Source organism: Odocoileus virginianus, chromosome 11, assembly GCF_023699985.2.
Source record: "Odocoileus virginianus isolate 20LAN1187 ecotype Illinois chromosome 11, Ovbor_1.2, whole genome shotgun sequence".
NCBI lineage: Eukaryota > Metazoa > Chordata > Mammalia > Artiodactyla > Cervidae > Odocoileus > Odocoileus virginianus.
The window spans coordinates 37,337,746-37,347,117 of NC_069684.1; the positions used below are offsets into that span (position 1 = coordinate 37,337,746).

General features: G+C 48.9%; 1 non-coding gene across 1 annotated transcript; it reads left to right on the plus strand.

Annotated features, from left to right (window-relative positions):
- The first annotated feature begins 3,258 nt into the window (after positions 1-3,258).
- Positions 3,259-3,331, plus strand: TRNAW-CCA (transfer RNA tryptophan (anticodon CCA)). The gene has a single exon. It is a non-coding gene; the product is annotated as a tRNA-Trp (tRNA).
- The last annotated feature ends 6,041 nt before the right edge of the window (positions 3,332-9,372 follow it).

Sequence of the window (9,372 nt, forward strand, 5' to 3'; positions counted from 1 at the left end):
ACTGGGAAGACCATAGCCTTGACTATATGGACCTTTGTATGGCAGAGTAATGTCTCTGCTTTTCAACACACTGCCTAGGTTTGTCATCGCTTTCCTGCCAAGAAGCAATCGTCTGCTGATTTCATGGCTGCAGTCATCATCCGCAGTGATTTTGGAGCCCAAGAAGAGGCGCCTATCTTGATTCTGGCTTGTAACTCATCTAACCTGGTATTTCTCATGATGTGCTCAGCGTATAGGTTAAACAAACAGGATGACAGCAGACAACCCTCTTGTATTCCTTTCTCGATCTTGAACCAATCAGTTGTTCCATACAGGGTTCTAACTGTTGCTTCTTGACCTGCATACAGGTTTCTCAGGAGACAGGTAAGATGGTCTGGTATTCCCATCTCTCTAAGAGCTTTCCACAGTTTGTCATGGTCCACACAGTCAAAGGCTTTAGTGTAGTCAATGAAACAGAGATAGATGTTTTTCTGAAATTCCCTTGCTTTCTCTATAATCCAGTGAATGTTAGCAATTTGACCTGTAGTTCCTCTTCCTTTTCTAAACCACCTTGGACATTTGGAAGTTCTTGGTTTGCATAAAGCTGAAGCTTAGCATGCAAGATTTTAGGCATGACCTTACTAGCATGGGAGATGAGTGCAATTGCTGAATGGCTAGCACATTCTTTGATACTGCCCTTTTTGGGAATTAGGATGAGGACTGACCTTTTCCAGTCCTGTGGCCACTGCTGGGTCTTCCAGATTTGCTGACATAGTGAATGCAAAACCTTGATGGCATCCTCCTTTAGGGATTTGAATAGTTCTGCTGGAATTTTCATCAAATCACTAGCTTTATTAACAGCAGTGCTTCTTAAGGCCCACTTGACTTTGCACTCTGGAATGTCTGGCTCTGGGTGACTAAAACATTATATCAGAGATCTAAACTCAGAATCATAGATTTGAACTTGAAGAGAGCTTAGAGCTCCCCTAACCCAGCAGTTTGAAAAGTCTCTTCTATTTCAAATGCTTTGTTCAAAAGAAATCTTATCTAGTATATGGAATAGAGCTAGTCTGACAGGGCACACCCCAAGCTGTCATCACCAGTGCCACACTAAGGTAGGGCCTCTGAGCACAATATGAAAATTGGTCCCCTGGATCCTCCTTGTTCCACAACTGGGGATACAGCCCAGGAAGAGGAGACTCAGACAAGAGCACATGGAAACTTCTTGATTTTAGAGCCAGATTGTGACTGTGCAAAATGGGATGCCAGATAGAATTTAAAAGGAAAGAAACAGGGGATTTCTCTGGTGGTCCAGGGCTTCTCTGGTGGCTTAGATGATAAAGAATCTACCTGCAGTGAGGGAGACCTGGGTTCCATCCCTAGGTCAGGAAGATCCCTTGGAGAAGGGGATGGCAACCCACTCCAGTATTCTTACCTAGAGAATTCCATGGACAGAGGAGCCTGGCAGGCTACAGTCCATGAAGTCTGCATGGAGTTGCTCCGACACAACTGAGCAACTAACACTTTCACAGATGGTCCAGTGTTTAAGACTCTGGGCTCCCAATTCAGGGGGCATGTGTTCCATCGCTGGGGAGCTAATATCTTGAATGACATGCTGCATGCTATGGCCAAATAAAAAATTGGAAAGAAATATAACTTCTACCTATGAAAAACAAAGTGACTGAAGTTAAAAATTCAATGGATAGGTTAATTCATAGAGAGATTCACCAGAGAAAAGAATCAGTAGCCTTGAAGATTAGAGATGAAGGATGCAGCAGAGAACAGAAGTTAAACAAAAGACAGAGTCAGAAGGTCCAATAAAAATATCATCAGAGCTACTGAGGGAGACAGCACGAGAGAGAGGTAACATCCAAAGAAACAACAGTGGGTTTTCCAAAATGGAAAGACACCAAACCCAAGATCCAGGGAGCCAAACAATCTCCAAACAGAATTAGTAAGAGGAAATCCACGTTTATCAACATAATGGAACTTTGTTCACTCACTGATATATCTTCAGCACCAAGAACAGTGCTGGCTCCCAGTAAGTCCTTTATAAAAGTTATGGAATGGGGGCTTCCCTGGTGGTCCAGTGGTTAAGAATCTATCTTGCAATGCAAGGACACTGGTTTGATCCCTGGTCTGGGAACATCCCACATGCTGCCAGGGCAACTAAGCCCATGTATCACAACTACTAAGCTGATGCCCTAGAGTCCATGCTCTCCAACAAGAGAGTAGCCCTGCTCATTGCAACTAGAGAAAGCCTGTGCACAGCAACAAAGACCCAGTGAGGCCAGTTAAAAAAAAAAAAAAGTTATGGAATGAATGGATGAATGAAAACAGCAGAACATCAAGGACAAACATTAAGATCCCAAAAGCAGTTAGATAGAAAAAATATTGTTCTAAAAAGGAATGACAATTGTCAACTGAAAAAAAAATGCATAGCCTAAAGGTAGAAAATTATGTTTTATTTGGCGGACAAAACTGAGGACTTAAGCAAGGGACACAGCCTCTCAGAAAGCTCTGGGAAACAGCTCCAAGGAGGTAAGTAAGGGGGAAACCAAGGTATATAGGAGTTTTTGCAACAAAGACCAGCTAATCAGAACATCAAAAGGTTCATTAAAGAAAACCAGACATTTCAGGTAGATGCATGTAGCAATTTTCTAGGTATGCAAAGATGTAAAAGTCTGGGCTCCTTGCCGTCATTCCTTTGATATGCATCTCAGTTACCTGGGGCCAGTATTCTGTGCTTTCTCATTCTGAGTGTCCTCAGGGGGCACCTCAGGGGCCACTCTTATGTGGTAGCTTGACAACTGCAGCATCCTGTTTACTGATATGGCAGCAACATTTTTTCTTTCATAAAATTATACTGTCAGCTGATGTCTAGTGAGGTATCTGTCAGAATGAAATACATATTCAGAGGAACACTAGTGGAGATGATCTCCAAGAGACATTCCATACAGAGGCGTCTGAAGAACCTTTTTGTGGAAGAAGGAAATTTTTCCATAAGGTAGATCTGACACCCATGAAGGAAATATTAATAGTAAACATGTGGTTTAGTGTTCAAGACAATAATACTATATGTCAGGAGAAGCAGACCAGGCACAGTGTTACCAAGTCCATTTGGGGTCTGAAGGGAAGGTAATTACTGGATTAACTTTAGACTTTGTTAAATAAATACACATATTTAAATGTTTTGGAGAAACACTGAAGAAGAAAAAATGTGTAATTTCCAAAACAGTGGTGGGGGAAAATATGAGGAAAAAGACAAGAAAGGGAGAGTCCCTGGTGGTCGAGTGGCTAAGATTCCTTGCTCCCAATGCAGGGGGCCCAGGTTCGAATCCTGGTCAGGGAACTAGAGGTCACATGCTGCAACTAAGAGTTCGAATGTCACAGCCAAAGATTCTGCATACCTCAAGAAAGATCAAAGATCCCATGTGCCGCAACCAAGACCCAGCACAGCCAAATAAATAAATAAAATTTTAAAAATAAATTAAAAAGGCAAGAAAGGAGAAAAAAAAAACCATGAAATGTGACCATTAGCAAGCACCAAATAAGATGGTTTATATAAATAGAGTCATACATTAGTAAACGACTTTTAAAAAAATTCCAGCCACATTGTGTTTTAAGAACCATGCCTAAAATATACAGACACAGGAAGGCTGAAAGTAAATGGATGAAAAAGTTAAACCAGGCAAATAATAGAGCTGGTAAATATAATTACCAGATTGATTTGACTTTAAGGCAAAAAGTATTACTAGAGATAAAAGAGGACTTGAAGTAATAACCACACCCTCCTTCAAGAATTGCTTTAATTTAAAGGCTCTTTGGCCTCACCTTGCTAAACAGCGAACTCTCACATCAAACCCGTGAGAGAGTCGAGTAAGTCTCATCACTCCTCTTTCACAGATGAGGAGCCTGTGGTTTGGAAACGTTAGACACTTCTGCCTAAGGTCAGACAGCAGCGGAGTCAATATTGATCACAAGTCCTCTGACTCCACGCTCCATGCTCTCCGTGTTTAGAAAGGAGAAAATGGGAAAGAGCAGGGCAGTGCTGGGTGGGGAACAGCACATAGGCAAAGAGGCTTGGCAGGGAGAAAATGCCTGGAAAAAAGTAAAATTGCTCCAAACTTGCCCCGACACACCGTGGAGGGGAGTGGGTCGGGTGGATTCCAGCCAGTTTTGAAGAGGCCCCAGGCTCTGTGCCTGGTGGCTCAGATGGTAAAGTGTCTGCCTACACTGCGGGAGACCGGGTTCGATCCCTGGGTTGGGAAGATCCTCTGGAGAAGGAAATGGCAACCCACTCCAGTACTCTTGCCTGGAAAAGCCCATGGCCGGGGGAGCGTGGTAGGCTACAGTCCATGGGGTCGCAAAGAGTCGGACACGACTGAGCGACTTCACTTCACAAAGCTTTGCGCAACAAGCTTGCACGAGGCCACCTACCTTGCCAGTACCCTAGTGCGGATGACGGTCCCTTCCAGCGCCCTCGAGCCCGCGCACGCGCAGACACCAGTAGTCGGGCTCAGGACTCCACGCAGGCGCCGCGCGCACCCTCCGCAGACAGCCGCTGAACGCTGGGCGGGCGCGCTCTCTGACGTCTCCCAACACACATCCCACTTACCTGGGTCGTTAGCCGGCCGGCCTGAGACCCCCTCCAGTGAAGGTGGACGGAAGGTGAAGGCGGACGGAAGGTGAAGGTGGACCAGAGGAAGACAGACGCGTGGGAGGGCAGGTCCAGGAAGGCAGGAAAACAATTCTGGTGGGAAGAGAAGAGATGCTCTGATCACCTTAACCGGCCAAGGATGGAGTGCCTGCGGGGTGGGGGGGCCGGCGGGGTGGGGTGTGAGAAGAAGGTAGATGGGCAGGTGAGTCCAGGCATGGGACCAGGGGAGTTGGAGGTAGGAAAGGATATTGTGGATTGAGCTGTCTCAACTCTCCTTTGAAAAGAGGTAAGGGTCGAGGTGGTCCTGGTTAGGAGCATGCACTGTGGAGTTGGACCCCCGGCATAGCCCTTCTGCAGCTGCTGATCTACTTTAACATTTGGGCTGGGCAGGCTTTAAACTCACATGTAAAACAAGGAACTACTTCTTAGGACTGCAGAGCAGATTAAATGACAGGAAGCATCCTAAAGGCTGCATGATGCTGAGTACCAGCCGGTCACTCCTTTTACACAATGTGCAGGCCCCTGCTAGGTGCCAGATACTGTTTATTCTATGTGCTGTGAATACAGCAGGAGAAGAGAGGGTGGCTTCAGTCCCCTGAAGGGAGAAGAGCAATTTCTTCAGTCTGTTAGTCTGGGAAAAGTCAAGGAGAAAAGTCAGGCAGGGTGAAAAGAGGGAGTAGGGAGGGTACTGTGGAAAGGGGCGGGGGAGTGGTCAGGGAAGGGCTCCCTGTGAAGTCTGAGCAGGACTTGAAAGAATGAGGGAGGGTGGGAGGGAGCGAGAGTGTTCTGAGCAGAAGGGACAGCAAGTGCAAAGGCCTTGAGGTGGGAACATGCACAGCATTTTGGAAGAACATGGAGGAAGCTGATGTGTTCAGAGCAGAGAGAACAAGGGAGGGAGTGGGGGTGGGGGGAGGTGGGGTACCTAAGCGTGGGGAGCAGATAGCTAGGGCAGGGGTCAGAGAGTAAACATATGCAGCCACAGACAAACACAACCAGAGAGCGGGACTGTGTTCCATCGTCACTTTGTACATAATAAACAAGGTCCCTACGGTAGGGCTTCGAAACCTTGGTTGAGGACTGAGTTGGGGAAACTTTGGCGGTCTTTGAGTTGAGTCAGGGCAGACTTGGATTTCAGTGTTCACAGGTCACTCTGCCCTCCGTGGGAAAGAGGCTCTGGGTGTGGGGACAAGGGCAGAAGAGGGGAGACCAGTTAGGAGGCAAGAAGGGAGGGTGACTCAACCCAGGGAGGTGAGGATGGAGGCGGGGAGCAGCGGCAGATTCTGGGTGTCTTTGGAAGGTAGGACAGATGGAGTTAGCTGATGGACTGCATGTGAGGTGAAGGAGTCAGGAGTCAGGATGTCCTGATGGAGCCGTCCTTCGGGAAGAAGAGCAGGATGGGAGTCTGGGTGAGAAATGTCTGAGGCTGAGGTCACCTGGGGTGTGAGGATCAGGGGAGTGGGGGTGTGGGCTGGGACTTAACATGGAGAGGAGGAGGAACCAGCAGAAGAGACTGGAAAATAGGCAGGAGGGATGGAGGGAAACTGAGAGGGGGCAACCTGGAGTCAGGGAGACAGGGCCTCTGAGGAGACTGAATAATCAGTGTCCGGCCTCCAAAAAACAGAGGGCTGGGAATTCCCTGGCGGTCTGGTGGTTAGAACTCCGCACTTTCACTGGGTTTGATGCTCCTTGGAAGGAAAGCTTTGACAAACCTAGACAGCATATTAAAAAGCAGAGGCATTACTTTGTCGACAAAGGTCCATATAGTTAAAGCAATGGTTTTTTCAGTAGTCATGTAAGGATATGAGAGTTGGGCAACAAAAAAGGTAGAGCACCGAAGAATTGATGTCTTCGAACTGTAGTGGTGGAAAAGACTCTGAGAGTCCCTTGGACAGCAAGGAGATCCAACCAGTCCATCCTAAAGGAAATCAGTCCTGAATATTCATTGGAAGGACTGATGCTGAAGCTGAAACTCCAACACTTTGGTCACCTGATGCGAAGAACTGACTCATTGGAAAAGACCCTGATGCTGGGAAAGATTGAAGAAAGGAGGAGAAGGGGACAACAGAGGATGAGATGGTTGGATGGCATCACTGACTTGATAGACATGAGCTTGAGCAAGCTCTGGGAGCTGGTGATGGACAGGGAAGCCTGACATGTTGCAGTCCATGGGGCAAAGAGTTGGACATGACTTAGTGACTGAACAACAACAGGGAGCTAAGATCCTGCAAGCTGGGGGCTGAGAACTGGCCAGGGGTGCAGCACCTCAGAGGTCACCTAGAGGAAAGGAGCTTTGGGGTGAGGGGAGTCCAAGTGCAATGAAGTCAGCAGAGGTGAAGGTGGGGAAGGAACAGGGATTTGGGGGTGATGAGAAGGGGAGACATGGCCTGGGTCCTTCCTGGAGGCTCAGAAGGAGAGTGTTGCTGCTGTTTGGTGTTTTTGTTTTTAAAGATGGAAAAAAATAACCACCGTTTAAGTGCTGATGGGGATGAATCAGTCAAGAAAGGGGAAGTGTTGATGATGGGGGAAGTTACTTAGGGAGTGGGGACAAGGCCCTGACACACCATAGCCTGCGTCCTGTCCCCCAGCTCTGTGTCCTGGTGGGGTGGGGGGCTGAATCAGCTGTGAGGCTATGGGGATTGAAGGTGCTCTTTCTGAGTCACAGAATGGGACCTCAGAGGTCAGTGGTAGCCCCGTGTGCTGGCTTTGGGCAGGGCAGACAGGATGGAGCACAGAGGAGGGTCAGGCAGGTGGGGGGACCACACAGGATGGCAGAGAGACTATGGATACAAAGGGGGCAAGTGGGGACACTTAACAGCATTTCTCTTTTTTAATATATATATTTATTTTTGTTTATTTATTAGTTGGCTGCACTGTGTCTTAGTTGCAGCACGCGGGATCTTTAGTTGCAGCTTTTGTTTTTGTTCAGCCACTAAGTCATGCCTGTCGCTTTGCGAACCCATGGATTGCATCATGCCAGGTTCCTCTGTCCTCCACTGTCCCCTGGAGTTTACTCAAAATTCATGTCCATTGAGTCGGTGATGCCATCCAACTATCTCATCCTCTGCTCATCCTCGCTCAATCCAACCTCTCATTCTCCTTTGCCTTCAATCTTTCCCAGCATCAGGACCTTCAGGTGGGATCTAGTTCCCTGACCAGGGGCTGAACCCAGGCCCCCTGCATTGGGAGCATGGTGCCTTAGCCTCTGGACTGCTAGGAAGTGCCAGCATTTCTCTTCTGATGTCCCTATTTGATGGGTAAAATAGGAACAAGTTCTGCTGTGGGGGGTGAGTGGAGAAGAGGGGGCAGAGGCCTGAGGACATCAGAGAAAGTGTGAGTTAGCATCTGGGAGGGCCAGGAGGAGGGGACTAGAGTTTGATTCTCCGGCAGCCTTGGGGGCCCCTCTTGAGACTGAAGGTGGTACTTTCTGAGCAAGGCCACCAGTGCATTGTAGGGTTTCCTTTAGTCACTTTAACCTGTGTTGTCATTTTTCTGAGTGAGTGGCAGAGAGGAGGAGCTGGGAGGGTGCATAAGGGATGGTTAGAACACTGGATGGTTAAGCTGCAGGAGGTGGGAGAGAGACATCAAGGATCAAAGGATGAAGGGTGATGAGAACAGAGGACCAGGTCTCACGAAAGGTCCACAGGAGGGAGCTGGAGAGATGGTGTGGTCTCTGAAACAAATTAGGGAGGGGTGCAGTTATTGAGGATGACAAAGTCTGGTGGGACCCTGGGCACCAGAGGCTGAGGTTGGGTGAAGGACAAGATGGTGGGAGGCAAGAAGGTCAAGGACTCACAGACCAGGAGTTAGAGGGATCATCCACATGGAGGATAAAACCACCCAGAACTTAGGTGTGTGTTGGACAAAGTGACAGTGAGCCTAAGCTGACATATTCAAGAAATAAATAATCAAGACTTCCTTGCTGGCTCGCCTGGAGCTTAGAGCCAGAGCATTCTAGAGAAGAGAGAGGGCGAATGGTTGGGAAGTGGCCATAGGAATCAAAGAGGGACACCCCATCCTGCCTGGAGGTCTGAAAGAAAGAGCCCCTACTGAGAAGCCTGCTGGGGAAGCACAGTCCACAGGAACCTGTCATCAGTGTTAGGAGTGGGTGCGGAAGACATGAGAAAATGACAAGGGAAAGGGGTGGTAGGGACTGGGGAGAGGAGACTCGAAGGGGCCCTGAACAGGACAGCCAGGCTGGACCTCAGGGCAGCCAGGGATGCTGCTGAAGGGTGGGGTTGGGGACCAGGGATGGGCATGGCTGGGTAGGAACTGAGCGCCCTGTCCTCACCCCTCAGAGCCCCTCTAATCAAATAGGACCGCCAGCTGTGGTGTGGAACAAGATCACTGCCCCCTGCCCCCCGGCTTTGCCCTGGAGCACGTGGAGCTGAGACCTGATGCCAGCCACAAGGAGAATGTGCCCCCCAGGCCGGCAACCTCCCTGAGGCCAGGCAAGAGGTTCAGTGGGTCTGGGTCAGAGGTGGCAGGAGCAGGGGCCCCTGGGGTAGCAGCCCAGAGCCCCTTTTCGCAGACAGCCCAGCCAGGGCTTTGTGGATTCCTGAGATTGCTCTTTGAGGCCAACTGGACCAGGACAAAGTCTTCCAGTCCAGGGCCCAAGGGAGGATCAGGAAGTCAGGACATGAGGTGAGGAAGGGGGAAACAGGAGCTCCAGAGCTCGATCTCTGCAGTGGTGGGCTGGGAACACCTCTGCTCAGGTGCCTGGGGCTTCCGGAAGG